Source organism: Sciurus vulgaris (genome assembly GCF_902686455.1).
Source record: "Sciurus vulgaris genome assembly, chromosome: 5".
NCBI lineage: Eukaryota > Metazoa > Chordata > Mammalia > Rodentia > Sciuridae > Sciurus > Sciurus vulgaris.
In genome coordinates this window covers 102,306,293-102,321,905 of record NC_136465.1, presented here as the reverse complement: position 1 = coordinate 102,321,905, position 15,613 = coordinate 102,306,293, and the positions used below count along the sequence as shown (strand labels likewise).

The 15,613-nt window shown below is 38.6% G+C and overlaps 1 long non-coding RNA gene across 1 annotated transcript in view; it reads left to right on the top strand.

Annotated features, from left to right (window-relative positions):
- The first annotated feature begins 14,181 nt into the window (after positions 1 to 14,181).
- The window catches only part of LOC306660854, a 610,682-nt gene continuing 609,250 nt past the window's right edge, over positions 14,182 to 15,613 (top strand). Inside the window, exon 1 of the long non-coding RNA XR_013763763.1 lies at positions 14,182 to 14,432. This is a non-coding gene — a long non-coding RNA (uncharacterized lncRNA). The remainder of the gene's footprint in view (positions 14,433 to 15,613) is intronic.

Sequence of the window (15,613 nt, the reverse complement as noted above, 5' to 3'; positions counted from 1 at the left end):
TCAATCCCAATAAGTCTTAAATTTGGCCTTTTCATGATATCCCACAATTCTTGTAGATTCTGTTCATGATTTCTTACCATCTTCTCTGTTTGGGCAACTTTATTTTTCAAGATTAAATATTTTGTCTTCAATATCTGAGGTTCTGTCTTCCAGGTGTTCTATCCTATTGTTTATTCTTTCTATGGAGTTTTTAATTTGGTTTATCATTTCCTTCATTTCAAGGATTTCTGGTTTTTTTTTTTTTTCAGTATCTCTCTTTATTGAAATGATCTTTTGCTTCCCACATTTGCTCTTTTAACTGTTGATTGGTGCAATCATTCAAAGCCTGCATTTGCTCTTTCTTCTCTTCCTTTGCTTTCTGATTATTTTAATTATGTACATTCTGAACTCCCTTTCTGACATTTCTTCTGCCATGCTGTCATTGGGTTTTATTGATGTAACATCGAGATTTGTTTGGGGCATCTTCTTCCCTTGTTTTCTCATATTTTTCAGGTATCAGTGGACCACTGAGATATTGCAGATTTCCTCTACTGACTTGTAGTGTCCCTGTAGATGTCCAATAACTCACCTCCTAGCCTTCAGTATCCTGAAGTCTTGGAGGAACTTGATAATGCAGTGATACACAAGGAAGCCATCCCTCTAGGTGTGGTGGCCTTCAGGTGGGGTATATTCCCTGCTAGTGGGCAGAGTCACCTCCACTTATTGACTGATGGTCAGTCAAAATGGGGACTAGACTGTGGGCTGGGGCATGGCTGGTCTGGGCCTGTGTCTCTGGTTTACTGCCCTGGTCAGAAAGTGTTGCCCGGTGGGGAATACTCACCTAAGGAAAGTCTCACTGTGCACCTCTCCTCTGAGAAGTTTCCTTCAGTCCAGAACTACCCCCTAGGCTGGGCAGCCCTTCTCTGGGACATTCCCTGGGGTCTAGAACTGCTGTCTGTGCTGGGGAGGCTCACCCTGAGCCAAAGCCTCTCTTTGGTGGCCCCTCCTTCGAGAAACTGCCTGTGTTCCAGTCCTGCCGCTTGTCCTGGGACCCTTGTTCTGCTCAGAAGCCTCTCTGAGCAGCTCTCCTCTACAATGCTCCCAGTTTTCTGGGTTCACAGCTCTAGAAGGGGAGTCTTGCTGGACAACTGTATTCCACAAAATTCCCTGTGTTCTGGGACTACTGTCCCATCTGGGTAGCCTTGCCCAGTGGGAGAGACTCACCTGGAGGCTCTGAGTTGGTGCTGAGTCTCTCAGTACCTCCTCTTCTTGAATCCTGAGTCCTGGAACAACATGAAATGCAGTCACCCTCTAGTCTGCCATCTTGAAAGCCTTTCAAAACAAAGTTGGTTTTGACCAACTTGGTCTTAAACACCTGGCAGGAGAGTACAGCCAAAGCACCATCCTTCATGGACATAAAAAGGAAAGACAATAGCTTTTTAAAATGTAACTTAAGATGTACACTTGTGTCAGCTATACCAAGATAAGTAAAGCTGTAAAGGAAGGGTTCTTGTATGGGAGTGCCTAATAATAATGATCACAAATTTGTCCTGAGTCAATTTGAGCCTGATGTCATGGACCTACAAATCTTCCTAACTTCCTACATAGATTGAATAAATCTGTTTTTCACTGATATGATTATGAATTACTGTCTTCATGGTTTTCAGAGACTGGTTGAAACACTAATTGCTTTTGTGCTAATTATTTCCAAAAGAAAATAAAAAGAAGAATGCTTTGATGGCTTGCTTATTGTTGTCTGAGCATGATCCCTGCCCTATGTATGCCCTGTCCAGTCATCTGCCATTTCCTACCATGGACCTCTGGACTGCTCTGATGCTGATTACCCTTAACTGTCCATTCCCCACCTGATAGAAAACAAAAAGTTTGGGTTACTTTCCCCAACTTCACCCTCTTTCAGCAGGAAGCAGTTTGGAGATGTTGTTGGTCATTTTTCCAAAGAAAAGGAAAGTAGAAATTGACAATGAATATATTTAGTTACATAAGAAACTGCCCAACTATTTTCCAAGGTAAATATACTGGTTTGCTTTCCCACCTGCAATAAATCAGAGTTCCTATTGCTCCACATCCTGATCAGTATTTAGTGTTATCAGTATTTTTAATTTTGAAGTGTAGTGGTTACAATTGTTTTCAAATCAGTTAAGAGAAGTAAGGGGAAGAAATATTTTTGCTGTATTAAAATTACACAGTCAATTGACCTGCCTCCTTAGAGTTTAAGTGTGGATTCAAGTGACTGGTATTTTTGCTTTCAATCCAAAGAAGTTCTTTCAGTATGTCTAGTGAGATTGGTCTGTTGGTTAGAAATTCTCTCCATGTAGCTTCATCTGTGAATGTCTTTATATTTCTATCAGTCTATAAAGATAGTTTTTGCAGGATAGGAGTTTCTTGTTTGACAGTTAATTTTTGTTATTTCAGCACTTTGAATATGTCTTTCTCCCTTCTGGTCTCCATCATTCCTGGTGAAAGTCAGTTGATAATTTCAATGAGGTTCTTTTGTGTGCCTTCATATTATTCTTGCTGCTCTTGATTTTCTTTTTTTCTTTGACACTCAAAATTTTGCTATGATATTTCTGGGTGTGAATTTCTTTGTATTTATCTTAATTGGAGTCCTTTGAGCTTTGTGGATATATATAAACTAATGCTTTTCATCACATTTGGGATTTTTAACCTTTTTTTTCTTTGAAAATATATTGTTGTGTTCTTTCTGTCCTCTTTCTGACAATCCCATTATATATACCCTTAATGATGTCCTACATTTTGAGGCTTTTTACTTTTCTTCATCCTTTTTTCTCTCCCTTAGATTACAGCATTTTTTAATCTCTCTCAAGTGTTCTAATTTCTTTCTTCTGTCAGCTGACATCTACTATTGGGTATCTCTAGCAAATATTTAATTTAAATTTTTGTACTTTTCAACCTCAGAATTTCCATCTGATTCTCTAACAAATAATTTATGTCTCTTTATTGATATTCTCAATTTGATGAGACATTGTCACCATACACTCCTCTACTTGTTTAAGTATAGTTTCTGAAAAATGTTTATAGGGGAGGCTTTGAATTCTTCATGTGCTGAATCTACCATATGGCCCCCTTCAAGGCAGTTTCTGTTACCTACTTTTTTGTGTGTGTATCTGCCACACTTTCTTGTTCTTTGCATATCCTGCAAGTTTTTGATGGAAAATTAGACTCTTTATATAATATATTGTAGCAACTCTGGCCACTGATCACCCTTTTCAAGCTTGTGTTTGGGGACATTTGCTTGTTTATTTGTTTAGAGACTTATCTGGACTGTTTTCGTGAAATGTATTTTACCTGCAGTGTGCAGCCTGAGTGTTGTTCTTCATGGGGTTCAGTCTTGGAGCTGGTGCACAATCTCTCTATGATGAAAGGGTTCTCTTTGTCTCTCCTTCTATAGATTTCTCTGTTGAGCTTGGATTCTCTTATCACACTCAGTTCTTAGTTAATACTAATTGCCAGCTGATTACATGTATTGACTTTGAAAATGCACTGGGATCATATATTGCTCTACAGTTTGATAATTGTGAATCCAGTGGTTTTGTTAGCTTTTCCATTGCTGTGACCAAAAGAACAACATACAGGAGGAAAAGTTTATTTTGGATCATGGTCTCAGAGGTTCAGTCCATGGTCTGCAAACCTCATAGCTCAGGGCCTGAGGTGAGGCAGAAGAATATGGTCGTGGCAGAGGAAAGCTACTTGGGACATGGTAACCAGGATGCAGAGAGAGAGAGAGAGAGAGAGAGAGAGAGAGAGAGAGAGAGTGAAAGAGAGAGCTGTGCTCTCTAGGACCAGAGGGGGAGGGTCCCAGTGTTCTCAGTGTTACTTGCCTGGGTTAGAGGTTCCTCTTTAGAAGGGAGCTGCTAAGTGGAGAAAGAGAACTCAATATTTCTCATCTGCTTTTGCCTGGAATTGAGTTTCTACAACATTAAGGTGGGGCATGGGGCAGTGAGAAATGCTCTTGGTTTACCTTAGGGATAAACCATAACTCTACACTATACTGGGAGCTGAGGAGGCAGAGAAAGTTATAATTGTGGATGTACCTGCCTAGGGTAGGGTTTCCAGTACCTGCTAAGCTGGTACTGGGCAGGTTGAAATGAAATAGATCATGACTCAAATGGCATAGACTTTTGCTGTTTATTTACTAAGATTTAAATTTTATTGAATAATTTTTTTTCATTTGCTATAGGTTCTTAGGAGAGTTTCCCATGACTATAGGTAGTTTTTACCAATATTCCAGGAGTTGTCCCATGAATGATGATTTTATAAGGAGTTAATATGACAGCATGAGGCAGACAGCATGATCGTTTTATTCTTACACTACTATTCATTGGCAATTTAAATATATATCTATGTATGTCAAACTGTATGTCAACTAAATGGCATAAGACCATAAAGGAGAATTCTGTTGATTAAGATTTCAGGTAAATGTCATTCTAGACAGCCAAGGTTTTGAAATAGCTTAAAAGATTACTGTTTTAAAACTTTAATCCTAATTAATGTGAAATTTTCTCAAATATATTTCATAATTCTCAGCCTTAGTAAACAAATCACATTAATTTACATTTTCTTTAATTAGGTATTTGTCATAAATATAAATAATTGTGAAATGATGCAGTTTACTGATATTCTTAGGCTTATTTAAAAGATTAAGATGCTTTGTTCTGATATGAGATAATTATAGAAAGGTTTGGTACTTTGTGGGCCTACGCATACAGCTCTCAAATTCATAATAAAGATGTCCTATTTGGCTTACCCAGTGGTGATATAATTTAATTTTATTGTGTGTTTGAAATTTGATGTATTTTCTTTAAAATGTAATCATCTAACTCCTTTTGAATAATCAAAAAACTAGATAGTACTTAGCTTTCATTTCAATTTGGCTATGGTTAGATGCTGCTGAACAGCCATCCAAGTGTCTGTTCCCTTTCAATGGGTCATGTGTTCTTTATTTTGTCTGTTTCTATCCTCCTTACTGCCATATATAATTCACTCTTTGTTTACCCTCCCCTGTAAGTTTCAGAGTTAGGATTCTAACTTCTTATTTTAATAGGATATGAAATCCAGGTAGCCAAAGTTCTTGGGGAAGAAAAAAGGCTGTAAAAGATTATTAGTAGACCCTAAAGGAAACCTGCAAATGTTTCCTTTAAATATAGATAGTTTACTAAGTATGTTAGTCAGCTTTCTGTTACTGTGACAAAATACCTAAGAGAATCAACTTAAAAGGAGTAAAGGTTTATTTTGGCTCATGATATCAGAGATATTTGTCCATGGTTGCTTCTTGCTGTTGCTTTGGGCCTATAGTGGCACAGATATCATGGTGGAAGTGCTTGTCAGAGGAGGGCTATTCATCTCATGGTGGCCAGGAAGCAAATAGAGAGGGAGAGGAGGTATCAGGGTCCCAAGATCCCCTTCAAGGGCATACTTCCAATATCTTAACTTCCTTTCACTAGGACCACCTCCTAAAGGTTCTGTAACCTCCTAATAGTACCATGATCTGAGGACCAAGCCTATAAAACATGGACCTTTGGGGGTCACTTATCCAAAGTGTAGCATTCAATTTCCATCCTCCAAATTCTCATGTCTATCTCATAATGCCAAATTTATTTAATCTACTTACAAGAATTGCCAAATTCTGGTAGGGGTCACTCATCCAAATTTTAACACTAAGTAAACTTTGTGACATTTAATTGACATTTAATTTGGCTACTCAGAGGCCCTTAAAAAATTACTTGTTCTTTTTTTCCTTATTACAAACTAGTTTCAGATTGAGGGTTCTAGGTAGCTGAGTCTTAAAAATGATCAACAGAGGATTTCTGAAACTACTAATGCTCTTATTATCTATAGTTTATTAACTCTATTCAGAAATTTTTAAATGGCAGCATCTTGATATTTAGGAATAATACATTTAAAATACAAAGATATTCTACAGTAGCTATTCAGTGTAGCAAACTTATGGCCACTTTTTGCATCCCCATTTCTCCAGACATGATTTAGACTCCCAAACTTTTTACTCACGTAATAGATCTTACATTGTTCTTCCTACCTCTAGCTTTCCTTCTGTTTATCATGCTATTAGTAGAGAGCTACTTCTAAAATGAAAATCTAATCAAGGTAACTCATGCTATATTGCTATGATTCTATATCTTCAGTACCTATAATTTCAACTCCTTAATGTAGCTTACAAAACCTTATGTGATTGCCTTTCATGCTTATCCACTCATGAGTAGGAGAGATCCTTGAGTGCCTTTTCTACTTTTTTCTTTGTTTCATTGACTAACTTTGCACAAGTGCCCCTGAGAAGGTCAATACAAACATTGAAGCTGAGACTTTTTATTCATATTTATGACATTACTTGTAAGGGATTCCACGGAAACCATGCAGGACATGGGAAATCACATAAGGGAGTTTGTTAAGCAAACACAGTGTCTCCCTGCAGAGTAAGAGAGAAAATGAGAGGAAAAGAAAGAGAACAAGAATGGGCGCATGCTAGAGAGAGTGTGAAAGCCAGGAGGATTGAGAAAGTGAGGAGGAGAGACAGAAGGATGAGAAAAGATGGCGGGGTAGCTACAGTAAAGCAATTGAATTCCGCTGGGCTAACAGGGGACCAATATCGAAGGAGGATATTTGCAAGCTGACTGATGAACCAATAGCTAGCTAGGATGTTCACAGATTGACAAGTGGTTGGGAGGTGGGGAAAATGGCTGCACCAGAAAGGTCAGGGGGAGCAGCTTTATACATTACATTACTCCTACCTAAAACTTTATTAATCAATAGAAATTTTGAACAGAAATATATTTTTAGGCATCTTATCTAAGGACCTCCCATGTTTTAAATTGTTATTTGTGAATTTATTGTTGTGTGTTATTTGTGAATGTTTCATTTGTGCCATTGTAAGGCCCCCAAAAAGGAATCCCCAACTCTGTCCCATGGATGGAGGGCAACCCCAATCAACCGCAGGAGGCGTCACTTGATGCAAACCACAAGAGGTGTTTATTCCAGCGTGCTGGGACCCAACTCGAGGAGTTGAGTCCCTAGCAGAAAATCTTGTAGGTTTATAAAGGCAGAAACCACACATCGGGAGGGGTCACACATGAAAGGGGGAAAAGGGGGAACAAAGCTGCCAGGAAATTTCAAAGGGGGTCTGGGTTTGCTGACAACATGTTTCACAATGTTTTACAACAGGGTGTAGATTCTGATCAATAGTTTCTGGTAATCCTACTGTTTGAGCACTATCTGGCTATCAGGCTCAATTTACTCTTTTACTCTCTGTTTGGGGCTGTTTCCTGGAACAGCTTTAAGGGCTTTGTTCCCATTACTGGGAGGGAAACCTTAGGGAGTTGAGATAAAACAGACAGCTTAAAAAAATGTCCATTCTTTCACCATCACTTATAATTATGTTTAAGGAAGATAGAAAGAATGAAGGTGTTTTATGTGTTTATAGGCTTATTCCTCTGAAGATTGTCATGAAAGTGTAGATACAAAGCTGTTAAATGACTTGGAGGATAAGATTAAAATACAAATGACTTGAGTTTGAGGAAGAAAAATTTAGGGTTATCTGTGAGAAACAGAATATTATTCAATCAGAGCCAGTATAGTAAAGTTCATTCTGTAATAAAAAACAAATCACATAATATTATGTGCTAAATATAAAATAAACTGAAAATGTAGGTTTCAGATCTTTTTCTGCAACAGGTTCTGAGTTTAGCTGGAATTAATATCTCTCTTCTCTTGCTTCTAATGTTTCCCTGAAGTTTAGTGAGGGGGTTGGTTGGTCAGGGTCCTTGCTTGTAGTCTTGTTGTTTAACATTTTTATAGTCTTCCTCTTTATATCTTTCTCTTCAGGCAAAGTTGTATAAGAAGAGTACTTCACTTTCACCTATTAGATTCTTGCCTCTGATCATATATTCTTCAGGGATCACAATTAAAATCTCTTCATGAAGCAAGTAATGTGAACAAATTTGACCAAGTAGGGAATGTGATAACATGGAAAGGAAAGCTTTGAAGTCCTGCAAATCTGTTTCAACCATGGCTCTTAGGATTAGATAGTGCCATTATGAATAGTTTACACAGCTGAACTACATCACATGTGGATGTGTGGATGTGTGTGTAAAAGTATACCACCACTTCTGGTAGATGAATGTCAGCCTTTTGTTATTTTGTTATTCAGCATATATTCAAAAGGAGAAATATGCACTCTTTAGGTGAGTAACTGCATGTCAGTTGCTTGGCAATGTGTTAATTTGCAACAGTAAGAAGACTACATTGGCAACTGGAGTCACCACCTAATTTCACATAGGATAATTTGCTGCCATTCTCATATAGCTACACACGTTCTGCATGTGTTAAATTGAAAGTTACAAAGTGGCAACTTCTAAGTTTTTATGATGGCATAATTCTCTGTAATTCCCCAAGTATTGTAGTTATCACTTTTGTTTATTCTTATGGTAGGTTAGTGAATAGAGTGGTTTCCATATGGATCCTCCTTTCCTAATAGATTTTGCTACATGGTCAAGGAGCCACCATGGAGGTTCTTTTAATTGCTGAAATACTGAAGCCAGGATTGGGGACAGGCAGTTAGTGTACAAATGGGGAATCAGGTCAGATCAAGGAAATGGAGGCCATAAAGCCATCTGCCTCTGGAAGTTGGAGATTGCCCCTGGAAGAATGGAATGTCAAGGATCTCCGGAGCCCATTGATTACCAAATTTACCTGCCTTTATCAAGGACTGCAAACAAGGGGCTGCTAATTGGTGCCCCCTGGGCCCTTATCTGCCTGAATCACCCTGGCCCTCCCCCTGCCCATGGCTTCTCACTTAATGCAAAACCAGGCCTAGTCATGTAGGCAGGAAGGAAAGAGATAAGGGGGAAAGAATGGGAGAATAAAACCCATAAAGAGGACAAGATTTGCTCATCCCAGGGATTCCGCCTTTGGGTCCCCTTCTTCCACCCGGGAGAAGTCTGCTTTTACTTTTCTTTAATAAAGCTGTGAAAGAATGGACATTTTTTTAAGCTGTCTGAGGTCACCCTCCCAGTTATCTTAACTCCCTAAGGTCACCCTCCCAGTCATCTCAACTCCCTAAGGTCACCCTCCCAGTAATGGGAACAAAGCCCTTAAAGCTGTTCCAAGAAACAGCCCCAAACAGAGAATAAAAGGGTAAATTGAGCCAGATAGGCAGATAGTGCTCAAACAGTATGATTACCAGAAACTATTGACCAGAATCTACGCCCTGTTGTAAAACATTGTGAAACATGTTGTATGTTATCAGCAAACCCAGACCCCCATTGAAATTTCCCTGCAGCTTTGTCCCCCTTTTCCCTTTCATGTGCGACCCCTCCCGATGTGTGGTTTCTGCCTTTATAAACCTACAAGATTTTCTGCTAGGGACTCCTCGAGTCGGGTCCCAGCGCGCTGGAATAAACACCTCTTGTGGTTTGCATCAAGTGATGCCTCCTGTGGTTGATTGGGGTTGCCATGGATCCATGGGACAGAGTTGGAGTTTCCTTTTTGGGGGCCTTACAGCTGCATTTCCACTCTACATTTGCCTCGGTGTGCTTCTCCAGCGTTATACTTCAACACCTGAGGAAGCAGGACTCGTCACCGGTAAAGAGCGGTATCAATATCATTCAAATTATACAATTAGGAACTAGGGAAATAACCAATGAGTGGAAATAAGAATCTTGTTTCCCTGAAGCCAGCTATAAAACCTGAAATTACTACACTAACTTTCCCTCCAAATTTCTATGTAAGAACTGGCCATGAAGAAATTCTGACATAGCCTGTTTAATTATAGATCATAAGGTTCTCCTTCCAGAAAGTTTCCTGCCCCATAGCCAGAAGGAAGTGATATATCTACAGGGTCAAGAGTCTACATAAACAGGTCTTGCTAAGTTTTGATACCGCCATTTACCGGTGAAGAGTTCTGCTTCCTCGGGTGTTGAAGTATAACATCAGAGAAGCACACCAAGGCAAGCATATTAACTAGGTTTATTTAAAGGTAATACTACAGACTTCTCCTGGGAGAAGTGAGCACACCCTACATCTTTTATAGGTTAGGGTCTCCTTTGTTCTCCAGTTCTTTCCCTGCTTATCCTTACTTCCTGCCTAGGTGACTAAGCCCGGTTTTGTAGGTGAGATGCAAAAAGTGAGAAGCAGATGGACAGGGGGAGGGTCAAAGTGATTCAGCCAGGCAAGGGCCCAGGGGGCATTAACTAACAGCTCCTTGCCTGTAGTCCCTGACAATTTGGTAATCAATGGGCTCCAGAGATTCTTGACATTCCATTCTCTCAGGGGCAGTTTCCAACTTCCAGAGGCAGATGGCTTTCATGACTTCCATTTCCTTGATTTCCTTGATTTCCATTTCCTGATCCCATATTTCTACACTAACTGCCTGTCCCCAATTCTGGCTTCAGTTTCACCTCTCCATCTCTTTCCATTACCTATGTTATGACACCTTTTTAAATATAATTACTGTTCCTCAGGGCTGTTTGTGCTTCATCAAACCTAAGTATAAAAATGAACGGTTCATCCTGGATCTCTGAGTCTTCACTCTAAAGGCTCCTGTGTTATGTAAAACTATGATCAAATAAATTTGTTACGGGTTTTCCCCTGTTAATTTGTCTATTGCCAGTTTGTTTCAACAGTTTTAAATATTGAGTCTCTAGAGAGAATTTTTGAACTTCCCTTCACCACTAGTAATTTGGCCACTCCTGTGGCCATTTTTCTTTCTTTTAAAGCAGATGATGATGGTGTTTAAAACCAGGCTCTGGAGGTCATTTTAGGTCAGGTCCTAAAGTTCTGTACCTGTGCCCTGAAAAACAGCTTAAACGGTTTTTAGGAGTATGAAAATTGCTGTTTTATGGCTGTTTCATTATTGGCTAATTAAAATCACACACACACACACACACAAAAAAAACAAAAAACAAAAAAACGTGTGTTTCAACTTGTTTCTGCAAACTTTGGGGATGGTAGAGCATGGTAAGTAAATATTAGGAACAAAGGCAAACGTTCTTGCCTTACGGGGCGAGATTGTTAGACGTACTGGGAAAAGATAAATTCTTCAGGTTGTAAATGGAGAAGAAAGATTTCTGCTCAGCAGGCAGATATTGAAAACAATAATAATCTCAACATGAGTCTCAAAGGCATATAATTAGCTTATGGGAAAAAACGGTTTAGACCAGCAGTTCTCAGCTCTCTCTGTCTGTGTTAGAATCATCTTTCGGAAAAGCACAAAAGCCCTATCACCATTAAGAAATTTAATAATGGCGCCCGGGCTAGGCCTGCTGTGTTGCACTGCTCCCTGGGACTCCATTTGCATGGTAATTATATGCCTGCTGTCTCTTGCTGAGTGCAGTGCCATGGCCTGCTTGACCATCAGCATTTTTAAAAGTTCCCCAGGTTGTTGGCCTTGTTTTTTTAAAGGTTAGCCAGACTTGCAACCACTGACTCAGACTGTCCCTTTTGGCTCATTACTACACCCAGTGGTGGAATGCCTTATTGTGATTCTCGGTGTCTTTTTTGTTAAACACAATCTTGCACTTCTACAAATGTAATTGTGATGGGCAGAATCAGGGTACTGAATGTATAGAATAATTTGCTTTCCCAAGTATCTCCCATGAATGACTGAGCTTTTTAGCTTATCCTAGGGCAAGTATAGAAAGAGCTGAAACAGGAACGTATTGGGTAACAATGAAATACTCAAATGTGTCAATGATAAATGGTTAGTTTTGGTATATCTGCACTCAACAGCCAATGGCAGAAATTGTCGATAAGAAGCTAACCTCTACATGTTCAGCACTATACTTATTACATAAGTATCTCCCCAACTGACTTTATTTTTTAATTTATTTTATTTTATAAGGAAAGAACATGTATATTAATTTAGAAAAATTCAAATAGTATATTTTTGGTGTTACCTCTTTCTTTATTTTATGCTTATTTTGAATCCTTAATATCTTGTTTTATAGAACATTCACTTTAAGATTTCGGAAAGTTCACAATTTAAAAGATGTTTAAGCCTCTATCATAAGAGGTACAAATGAATATACTAGTGAAGATATTAGTTAAACTCCAAAGAAAGTAACCCTGATTATTATGATAATAGTCTGTGTAAATTGTGTAGGAATGGCTCATTTTATAGCTGGATCAAAACAAATGTATGCTTATCTCTCATAGTGCCCAAAAATCTTGTACTGAGATAAGATATGACAAATACTAGTTAGTGATTTATATTGTGCTGTTCAATGTTCAAAACTGCCCTGGAGGCATTGGCACTAGCTTGTCTACTTTGTACAGGGATGTGTGGATTGAAATTTTACAGCTAGGGTGGTTTTACAGCCTACTCAGGCTATGGGACCAACATCGTTGAAGAAGACCCCACTGTAATACTGTGAAAGAATGGACATTTTTTAAAGCTGTCTGAGGTCACCCTCCCAGTTATCTTAACTCCCTAAGGTCACCCTCCCAGTCATCTCAACTCCCTAAGGTCACCCTCCCAGTAATGGGAACAAAGCCCTTAAAGCTGTTCCAAGAAACAGCCCCAAACAGAGAATAAAAGGGTAAATTGAGCCAGATAGGCAGATAGTGCTCAAACAGTATGATTACCAGAAACTATTGACCAGAATCTACGCCCTGTTGTAAAACATTGTGAAACATGTTGTATGTTATCAGCAAACCCAGACCCCCTTTGAAATTTCCCGGCAGCTTTGTTCCCCTTTTCCCTTTCATGTGCAACCCCTCCCGATGTGTGGTTTCTGCCTTTATAAACCTACAAGATTTTCTGCTAGGGACTCGACTCCTCAAGTTGGGTCCCAGCGCACTGGAATAAACACTTCTTGCGGTTTGCATCAAGTGACGCCTCCTGCGGTTGATTAGGGTTGCTGTGGATCCATGGGACAGAGTTGGGGTTTCCTTTTTGGGGGCCTTACATTTGGGGGCTCGCCCGGGATAAGATGGCCCCCCCTCATCCGCGGAGTCGACCTTGGAGGTAAGAAGGGGTACCCCGAAGTTGTCTGTCTTTGTCTTGTGTTTTGTTAGTTGGTCTGGTTCTGTGAGCGCGCTTTCGGTTTCGGTGGCAACCTTTCGGTGACTCGTGAGAGTGGCTGGACAGTGGTTGGTAGACGTGCCTGGGGGGCCACAAGTTGCAGCCCTGGGGGACGCCCTAAGGGTGGAAGGAGAGCCGGGGACACCTGGTAGTCTCCGTCGGTAAGGGCGATGATGGGGTTCAATTGGTGGATCAATCTGGTTCTGTTGTGTGTTTGTGGCGGAGGTGGAGGAAGGGTTGGAACAACTGGGGGGTTCTCGGCCCGGACTACTCTCGGGTGGACCCCAAAGGTTCCTTCTCTGGACTCCCCCTCCCGACAGCCCTGAAGGGTAACTTAGCAAAGTAGTTTCAGTCTCAAAAGTAATGAAAAATAAGGTCTCATAATTTTAACATCCAACCTGTCCGGATGAGATGGCTAAAATGCCTTAGACACAGAGTTTCTGTTAAAACCTGTTAGATCCTTCCAGATCTCAGTCCAGGCTTGCATTGAAATATAAATAAAAGAAGCCTAAAGGCTCAGTAGGAGACCGGTCTCAAACCCAGGGAAAGAAAAGGTAAAAAGAGTCTTTAAAACTCCAGCAAAGTAAATTTTATGGTACTTTACTAAAGTAATTAATGGCCGTATAATTTTTTTCCAGGACTCTTGGTTTTTTTTAATTATATGTTTTTTTGAGCTCATGATTTTTTGTTCAGTTCTATTTTTTATTCAACTACAGTTTTTGAACATCTGTTACATTGCAATGGAGATTCACCTATAAAGTTACAAGGCCTTGATTTTGTGTTATTTGTATGTTGTGCTGTCTGATGTCATGTTTTGTCTGTATCAAAACTGAGCGCTCCTAAAATTAAGATTTAAAAATGGATCCCGATACTTTTAATTCACGTGATTTAAAAAGGTTCAAATTGGGTAAACTAATAAAAGTAAAATGTCTTTGAAAATAACTCAAGTCTCTAGGTGGTCAAGCTAATAAAATATTGATGTTAATAAAGTGTCTAATATCAATTGTTTCTAGGACTTTTCTTCAACAGGAAAGAGACAGCAAATACTGTACAGGACACTTGTCTGATATCTTGGTTTTTACAGAATAAGTGAATCAGAGTTAACATTTATGGATTACTCTAATGTGTTTGTAGAGACATCTGATTAATTTACAAAGTTAAAATGCTAATTGTTAAATAACATCGAGTACTTTTAACTCCTTAAATTCCATGGGGTATCATACTTAAACATTATTGGTGTTTTCATAGGTTGGTAAATAAAAGGGTTTAAACTTGTTTTGTGTCATCACTAAACTAAAAACAAGGTTACTAAGAGTTATGTCCTAACAAGTGCAATTCTATATAAAAGGGTCCCAAAAGTTTCAACTGTGTTTCAATTAGAGTACTATAAACAACAGAATATTTAATCTTATTAAAATAGAGTAATTCATCTAAATTCAGAAATTTCATGAGTTTCATAAGCTGAATATATTTTTACTCTTGCTAATTTCATTTTATAAAACTGTTACCTGTTAATGTTTTGCAGAAGTAGCTGCTCCAAGAACACACAACCTAGGTAACTTATGATACTAAGCCATCACCTATAGAATAGATAGTGGTAACTTCCAGTACTAATGCAGACTCCAGTTAGAACAAAAAGGGGTCAACAAATAGGAAAGAGAAAATAAAAGATTCTGGGTATGGAAATATATTTACTAAAAGGAAAAAGGAAATGTTTCTGGGTAAGAAAGTGCTTGTGTGATGAAATACATGAGGGTCTAAGTAAGTGCTAGGAAAGTCTGTATAAGTAAAGGGCAAGTTTCAACAAGTTTGTATGTAACTAAGTTGGTTATATGTATGTGAGACAGCTAAAAATATTTAAGATTTTTCCTAAGATGAAATACTAACGTTCTGATATAAACCAAAGTTTAATCTATATGGTGGAATGACATGGTAAAATGACAAGGATTTGAAACACTAATTTACTCTTAACTTTGTGTCTATTAAGTTTTATTCTTTAGAACAATTAGTCTTAAAAATTGGGGTGTATGCAATTATGGTTAAACAACTGTTATAGAGTATTGTACTATGTTACAGAGTCTACATTTCTCTTTAAAAACTCAATTTGGTAAGATAAAAGTGTCAAGGTAATTGTGAAATGGTCACTAGTTGTATATTAAATGTGTTCATATTTTTCAGGACCACAAGTTTTTAAAGCAAGGAATTTATTAAGCTCTGCTATCCTCCAGATTAAACTTGTCTGTAATGGTAATCTTAAACTTATAAAGAGTAAATTTTATAGGGGATAGAATGTAGTTCTCAATCAAAATTCAAGATAGCTATTATACAAGCTGAATATATTTTTACTCTTGCTAATTTCATTTTGTAAAACTGTTACCTGTTAATGTTTTGCAGAAGTAGCTGCTCCAAGAACAGACAACCTAGGTAACTTATGATACTAAGCCATCACCTATAGAATAGATAGTGGTAACTTCCAGTACTAATGCAGACTCCAGTTAGACTTTATGACTGGTGAGACTGGCTTGCTGGATAATTAAGATCAAACTTAGAAATTGGAGTTAA